This window comes from Lactuca serriola, chromosome 9, assembly GCF_051521515.1.
Source record: "Lactuca serriola cultivar US96UC23 chromosome 9, Lser_US96UC23_V15, whole genome shotgun sequence".
Lineage (NCBI taxonomy): Eukaryota > Viridiplantae > Streptophyta > Magnoliopsida > Asterales > Asteraceae > Lactuca > Lactuca serriola.
Genome location: NC_136416.1, coordinates 49,352,501 through 49,359,447, shown reverse-complemented (window position 1 = coordinate 49,359,447; position 6,947 = coordinate 49,352,501).

Below are 6,947 nucleotides of genomic sequence, written 5' to 3'. Positions count from 1 at the left end.
ACCAATCAGTATATAAGGGTATAAATGAAATTTTACATTATAATTAAATATGAAAAAATCAAGGTTAATTAATTGATTCCTAAATTTTAGGGTAATGAATTCGGTTACTTAAAGTATCATGTTAATTGATTTTTTTACCACAAAACCAGGAATGTGTCTATTTATTTTATTAATGTATTAGAAATTAAGAAAACTTTGATCTTGCAATACTGTTTTTTATTTTTTTTATGATACATGAATATACCAATAATTTGAAAATTAATAATTTAATAATTGTTCGTATATATTTATTTCAACCATTATTATAATCAAATATTAACACAATGTTAATTTTAAATGAATTAAACATAACTTACAAATAAAAGAACCAATAAAAGTCTAATCACAAATAAATAAAAATCTTATTTCACTTTATTTTTCAAAAAATGAATATAAATCCAATTCCAAATCAATACACTTGTATTCACAAATGAAAATTTTCTTCAAAAAACCTAATACTACTCCAATTTCAAATGAATACACATCATTTTACAAATAATTCATTGCCTTTTTTTCATCAAAAAAACAAAAATAGTGTAAAGATTATCATTTCTTTTTAAAATGAATACCTCTAATCATAAATAAATATACTATTCACACATGAATACACTGGTATTCATAAATAAATAATCATTCACACATGAATACACTGATATTCACAAATAAATACATTGTTATTCATAAACAAATACAAAATAAAAATAGTGTAAAAATTATCATTTCTTCATAAAATGAATACCCCTAATCATAAATAAATACACTCATTGATCACACATGAATACCCTGCTATTCATAAATAAATATTGTCATTCACATATAAATACACTGATATTCACAAATAAATATAAGAAAATAGTTGTTGCCCTCTCGTTTCAGCCCTCAATTCATCCCTTTTCTCATTCCTTTTTATCAAGTATTACCACACCAAAAGCATCATTATAATGCTTAATTTGTTGCTGAAATCAAAGACCAAGAACAACTACAAAAACATTACCTTTCTGGTCATTGTTAGTTGCTGAATTTCGAGTAAATCAAGACCCGAGAAACCTCCATATTAAGGTTTAATTCCTCCACATGAATCAATATTCATGAAAACCTCGACTTCCAGCACAAATAGCGATCCCTGACCACCCCTGGTACATCGATGGTCGGTGTAGTCCCACTTCTTGAATCGAGTTTAATCTTCCAGACTCATCTATAATTATCCTTATGAAATCGATTTTTCGTATTTTGCCTTCGGAACTGATAATGCAGCACGAACAGGGAGAACTCCCATAGATTTCCCGTAGATTCCTTCACTTCTTGAATGGATTTCACTTGTATGTAAAGAAACAGTAGGAACACAAACTATTTCCGACAACCAGGTCCGCCGTCGGCTCCCTGCACTGCCCTAATCCCACCGTATCGCCACCCCTGCTACATCCTCCTCCTTCTCGAACTCTCTTTCAGGCACACCCATTCTTTCCCGCATCTTCTAATTTTGTCTACTAAGCCACTGCATCTAATTTCTCTCAAGATCTGTCGTGCTCACCCCCACGATCGGCACACATTGAATATGAATGTGTGTGTCTCGTTGATTCCCGATCGACCAAACCCACTATAGCCTGATCATGTTTAATTTGATGAACTAATTTATGCTCCTTCTGTTGCTTCCATCCTTCTCCTTTCTTTAATTGAACCGAGAACCGGTGGTCTTTTTCCCCCTCCTCTTCGTGATCAATCTGCCACCACCGAACCCTCCTTCTTTCCCTTTCTTCTTCTTCATTCGCTGCCAAGAATAACCACCATGAAGGTCTGATTTAGACGGAGCTATTGAGACTGATGTACAAATAAGGGAGGCTTGCCCTAGGTATAGAGAGAAAGATAAAGTCGGAAATGGGGGAGTGAATGATGAAGTCGTAGGTTTATACAGAGAGAGATTGAGAGATTTTAGGAGTTGTTTAAAATAAGGGAATGATTAATTACCATGATACCTTTTTCTTATTTTTAATTCAAATTAATTGAATTTAAACATTTTAATAATAACAAAAATTTCTAATTAATTATAGCCTTAGATCTAAGATAATAGATGGATGAGATCTGCTCTCGCGTTCTCAACCTTTTAGGTGTTCTCATTTGATCCTACTCATATATATATATATATATATATATATATATATATATATATATGAAGGATCATTTGAGAACCTATACATTTATGATAACCCGAGAACTAAACAAGGATCGTTAGATCAAAATAATAGAAGGTCAAGATTTTTTGTGGCATAATTATAAGTACTTGAAATAATTTAAACACGGAGGTATCTTTCCGAAATAAATCAGGGGACAATATAGGTATAACATAATTTAGATCCCATTATCCAATTGAATTCATGATTCACATCAAACCCAAACCTTATACTCTCTCTCTCTCTCCCTCTCTCTCTCTTTCTCCCCCCTTCATCCTGCTTCCAACCATCGATACTCCGTAATCTCCAAATCATTGACGAAGAATCGAAGAACTAATAGATTGGTGTTGTGCTATGTCAACACATCGATGACATTATCTTCATGTCGTCTCAATTGTCTCCACCATCCATTCAACGATTGTTCTGCAAATTCGCGTGACCTAAACATGGCCACTCTACATTCGGCGGTTGAAAATATTGATCATTAATATGTAACTAAGAAGAAGTCTTCCTTATTTGGACTTGATATCAATGAGCTTCGACTCTTAGCAAGGTATTTCTGATTTCTTCAACTCCATAATCATTCTTCCTCTTTAATAGATTCCTCTGATTCAATTTCACTTGTTGCTAGGGTTTCTTCCAAAGATACGCTCTCCTCCGGTCTATATTCTGATTATCTAGTAGAAATGGAGGCATCATTGGCGGAAGCAAAGGTACAACCATTGCCGACCTTGGCTAGGGTTTAGAAAGTCGTAGTGATGAAAGAAAAAAAATCATTTGAATTGCATTTCAATTTTTATTAGAATGTAAGCTATTTTGATTGCTTTAGATATGCGGTTTATATATCTCAGAGAAAATTCGAGGGAAACTTTACTCAAATCATTGGTGAATACACTTATGTTTCAGCAACAAAACCATTGTGTGCCACCTTTAAGTTGCTTGTTCTTACAACATGATGTGTTTATTGGAATGGAAGCTATCATGGTGATCTGGTTTCATATTTGTATCAATGTACCATTGAAAGTTACATAATTTGGATTTTTTTAATTTAATCCAAATAGGTTCAGCGTCAAACTTATTCTGCAGTGATATAAGGCATTTTCTTTTTTATGATGTTAGTTTTAGGTTTGCTATTTGTTGTGTTCTTGTGTTTCAATCTCAAAATTAAAGTCCTAATATGATTCATTTGTGTTTATGTACATACTCTTGCCTTCTATTTCTTAAGTTGCAAACATTGAATTCTAATAAGAATCTATGATGCTATATCGATGAATGTACTTGAGATTTTTTGTGTCTCTCATTCAGGGTCGGCCCAAGAGCAAGGCGAGTTGGGCCTGGCACAGGGCAACAACATCTCATGGGGCATAAAATTTTACAGAATTATTATGGGTATACCTTCGATAATTAACAAAATAGTCCAGCAAGTAAGGAAAAAAGGGAAATGCACGAAGGCAAAAACATGAAAGAAGCGGCAATTCTCGATTGACAAGAAAAAATCGCACGCCTGCTGAAGAATACGAGGAGACGGTGCAGTTTTCAGATTTATTAGTTATTTATAGGTTTGATTCTTTCTTGAAAAGATAAAACTCGTACAAATCCTTCAAAATCTCTTCCCAAATTTCGAATATGAGGGGGCATAGGTGAGGATTGAGGTGGTTTCCAAATCTTTATTGTTATGGAAGTGCATCACCAATCACCTAATATTTATAATTCCTCTCACATTCAATCGTCTGTGTCAAACAGCCTCAACCCAAAGGATTCTTTTTTCTAATTTCATTTTGTACCATTGTAGTTCTCATATTTCTTATTTACCAATAAATCCATCTCAAATTCAAATTGTTTTGCATTATTTGCTTGTTTTGTCGACTTGTATTGGTTTGCTACATTAAATTTGAAAGACTTTTTTCTTTTTCTTTTTTTTTTCTTTCTGTTGTTTTGGGTTTAAGATCTTTGACTATTTGTTGTAGTGTTACTTTAATGAATAATAATGTGTTGTATTTTTGTTTTAGAATTGCGAAAAGTTTTAGTTAATGATATTTTTAAGGTCTAAAAGGATTAGAATTTATTTCACTGCCTTTTACTAATTATCAAATTGCTTTTAAGAATAAACTTTGTTTGTGTTAAAAATTGATGCAAGTGTTATATATTGTTTTTAGAAAAAATTTCTTATAGGTTTTATGTAGGTAATGAGGCTTTTTAAACCCATTGAACTACACATATTTATATAAAAAATGCATGAAGACATTTTTTGATTAAGTTTTCAAGTTATTGCTTATATAAATTTTGGTATTATGGATATAAAGAACATCTTGTTTATGTTTTTATTCCCCAACACTCCAAACTTGGGATGAGTTGCAGTTTGAAAGTTATTATGAAGTTAAAGCATTTTTCACTGAATTGAATTAGTACGATGCCATTGTGAGTTCCCCATTAATAGTTTATTACTATTCTATAACATGTCTGTCATAGATATCGATGTGGCAGAGAGATTGATGTTGAATCATTGCAAATACATCTTAGGTCATCACTTTTTGATGGGTTATATCATGAAGTAATACTCTAGTTGGTGCTGTTGTGCTATAGGTCTTCAGATTTATTATACTACCTCCGTCCCAAATTGATAGTCCACTTTTGACTTTTGAAGTCTTTTTTCTTAAACTTTGATCTTAAATATTTTTGTGTTTGATAGATAATAGTTGAGGCAAAATATATGAATGGTTTATATTTTAAATGTTTTTTCATTGTTATAAGTTTTATCAAGTAATACATAATACAAATAAAAATATTTAAGGTCAAAGTTGAAGAAAAAAGACTTCAAAAGTCAAAAATGGACTATCAATTTGGGACGGAGGGAGTAGTTTCCATTTGTATTGATAAAATATTGTTAAATTAACTTTTAATAGTTTGTTGTTATTTGTTTCTATTTGTAAGTTGTTCAGTTGTAGCTTGCTAGTTCCCGGCTAAGTTGTTTTTTTTTTCAATTTCTGTCAATCAGAAAACAAAAACAAAACGAATATTGTTTTTATAACAAAAAAGATTTTTTATATTTGTATTTCATGAAACTTGTCTTACATTCATATATTTTGATTCTATTGTGAAAAAATGGGGCATTTTTATTTATTTTTGCCCAGGGCATGAGAATTCTATGGACCGGCCCTGCTCTCATTCATCAGTTCAGGAAGTTTCTCTTTCGTTATTAGTTGAAATGCTGAAGAATCATATATGTTCCAAGTCGTTTATGTATCCATCACTGGCCTATTGTTCATTAATTCCAGTTTTATTGTGAATGTTGTAGGCTATGATTTTCTCTGCAGAAAGAGGTGATGGATGATACCTGTTGAAACTGTAGTTATTCTACTAGTTATCAGATTTCATCTTCTGGTTACATTCAGATCTGATTGAAGCTTAAAAAACAGGTATTTATGTTTATGGCTGTAGAATTTTGACAAAGACTAGTAATGAGTATGAATGAGGAGGGCATTTACGTCTTTTACAAAGAATGAAAGATTGATATAGTGGAAATTATTTATTTATACTTGCAGGAGTTGTTGTTTTCGGTAACTCAACTTGGGAATCATCTTGTGAAGCTATATTATTGGGAAGATCCTGTGAAGTCTCTTCAATTCTATTTGGTATCAACATACGTCCTTTACAGGTTGGTTAGCTTTTAATTTGTGTATCTAATTCAATTCTTGCATGCAATATCTTATCTTACTTCATCATGGTGATTACCATAAGACAACAAATAGATGGAGTATTGGAATCATCGTATTCATGCATGCCACTAGTCACATTCATATAAAATTAAGATCACTATTGACTATTGTGAGTTGAAAAACTATGAACGAGAAGTTGTGCACACTAGTTGTTTGGTTACTCACAGAGAGGCACGAATTTGGGAGAGTAGTAAGAAGTTTTGTATTGTTTCTTTTTTATGAGTGAAGTTAATGAGTATATGAGCGATTTTTTTTACTTAACGCAGAAAGAACCACATGTAAATCACAAGTGAATCACATGTAATTACATGTGATTCACATGTAAATAACACGTGAATCACATATGAATTACATGTGATTCACATGTAAATCACAAGTGAATCACATATGAATTGCATGTGATTCACGTGTAAATCACATGTAATTCAAATGTAAATTACAAATGAATCGCATATAAATTACATGTGATTCATATGTAAATCACAAGTTAATCACATATGTGAATCACGTCTATATGCACACATGCATTTTGTGTGGATGTTCTTCATTATTTACTTTTTAAAATTTTCTTGTGAATTTCATATGAATCTTAAAAGTACAATCACATATGAATCTTACATGATATATACATATGCATTTTTGTTAGTGTTCTTTTATTAATCGTTTTTTTAATTTCTTTTAGATTTGGAAGAATTTGTGGAAAATATTAAAGAGGTAAAAAGTGATAAACTGAAGAAAAATATGAAAATTTTGACACGAAGACATGAAAACGTTTTGAAAATTTGTAGCATTTTTTGTTTTTTATATTTTGTTTTGTATCCAATAAAATACTAGTACTATTATGTTTATAGATTAATAAATAAAAATAGATTTTTTTGTCATTTACTTAGGAATAGTGAAGTATAAGAAATATACATATATGAAACTGGAAATATACGCATATATGCACCTAAAACGTTGATTTTTTTGTTAAAAAAATTATAATTTTTTTTTAATTATTTCAATTTTTTTTAATTTACTAATT